General features: G+C 38.4%; 1 non-coding gene across 1 annotated transcript; it reads right to left on the minus strand.

Annotated features, from left to right (window-relative positions):
- Nucleotides 1–492: 492 nt before the first annotated feature.
- On the minus strand, nt 493–597 carry LOC133813220 (small nucleolar RNA R71). The gene has a single exon (XR_009884256.1). It is a non-coding gene; the product is annotated as a small nucleolar RNA R71 (small nucleolar RNA).
- Nucleotides 598–1,925: the final 1,328 nt, after the last annotated feature.

The following is a 1,925-nucleotide window of genomic DNA, read 5'->3' on the forward strand; positions in this document are numbered from 1 at the left end:
ATCGATAGATCTTGAAATTGAGAGAACGTGCAGAGAAAAGAAAGGGTTGGATTTTTCCATGGCTAAGAACGCTAATAATGGTGTGAACAATAATGCAAATATGGGTAATGAAGTTGAAGCTAATCAGCCATTGAGAAACTATGTACTCCCTAATGTTATGGGGATACATTCAAGTATTCATCCTCCTACTGTTGAGGCAAATAATTTTGAGATAAAACCCTCGATTATTCAGATGGTATAAAATTGTGTACAATTTGGGGGATTACCAAACGAGGATTCAAATCTCCATATCACCAATTTTTTAGAGCTGTGTGCGACATTCAAAATGAACGGGGTGAGTCACGATGCTATCAGATTCAGATTATTTCCATTTTCATTAAGAGACAGAGCTAAGAGTTGGTTGAATTCATTACAAGCCAACTTTATAGTTACTTGGGAAGATTTGGCTCAGAAATTCCTTGGTAAATATTTTCCTCCTGTGAAGTCAGCCCGATATTGAGGAGAGATTAATAACTTCCATTAGCAGGATGGGGAGTCTTTATATGATGCATGAGAACATTTTAAAGAGTTGTAAAGGAAGTTCCCACATCATGGAATAGAGGAGTGGCTGCTGGTGCATACATTTCGCAATGGTTTTTTTTTTTTTTGGGGGGGGGGGGGGGGGGACTATAAGAACAATAATTGATGCATCATCAGGAGGAGTGTTTATGAGAAAAAGCGCTAATGAAGCTTATGAATTACTAGAAGAGATGGCCATGAATAACTATAATTGGCCTACTGAGCATGAGAATAAGAAGTGGTATGATTCTTAGAGGTTGATCCTATTGCGTTATTGACCGCTCAAGTAGCATCTTTAACCATGCAATTAGCAGAATAACCTCACCGCACAAGCAATGCAAGTACAGAATGTCATGAATTGTGAGATTTGTGGGGGACCGCATTCTTATGAACAATGCCTGAGCACAGCTATTTTCTCAACATATGTAAATAGTATGCCTTTGGAACAGGCACAGGTTATTGGTAACTTTTCAAGACCTACACCCAACACTTACTCAAATTCATATACTCTTGCGTGGAAAAATCACCTAACCTATCTTGGAAAAATAACCAAGGTTTACAACCATAGTATCCACCTCAACAACCACCTCATTAGCCGACTTATGGACTACATTCTAGGCCTTATTATGATCCAAACCCACGCCCAAATCCATGACAAAATCCTCCAATGAACTCACCAATAACTTAGCCAGACCAATTAAATCAATTCATGACAGAGACAAGGTCTTCAATCAGGAATTTGGAGACACAAATGAGTTAGTTGGTTAAACTACTTTCTAGTAGATAGCAAGGGAATTTGCTTAGTTCCATAGAGGTAAATCCTAAAGAGCAATGTCAAGCTGTCACTTTGAGGAGTGGGACTAAGTATGATGGACCTACAGTGGATGACAAGGGAAAGAAGACAGAGGATCAACATGTTACTAGTCCAGCACTAAAGGAGGTTACCGAAGACCTTCCAAAGACAGAGAAGTCAAAATACACCGAGCCTATACCAAAGATTCCTTATCCTCAACGGTTCCAAAAGGTCAATCTTGACAAATAATTCTCCAAATTTCTTGAGGTATTTAAGAAACTTCACATTAACATTCCTTTTGCAAAGGCTCTAGAACAAATACATAGTTATGTGAAGTTTATGACAGAGATATTGTCTAATAAGAGAAAAATGGAGGATGATGAAACTGTGGCATTAACTGAAGAGTGTAGTGCAATTATTCAAAAAAACTTCCTCAAAAGTTAAGAGATCCGAACAGTTTCACTATACCGTGCACCATTGGGAACTTTCATTGTGAGAGGGCTTTATGTGATCTAGGTGCAAGCATTAGTTTAATGCCGTTGTCTATATTTAAAAGACTTGGTTTGGGGGAAGC

The sequence above is a fragment of the Humulus lupulus genome, chromosome 1 (genome assembly GCF_963169125.1).
Source record: "Humulus lupulus chromosome 1, drHumLupu1.1, whole genome shotgun sequence".
NCBI classification, from domain to species: domain Eukaryota; kingdom Viridiplantae; phylum Streptophyta; class Magnoliopsida; order Rosales; family Cannabaceae; genus Humulus; species Humulus lupulus.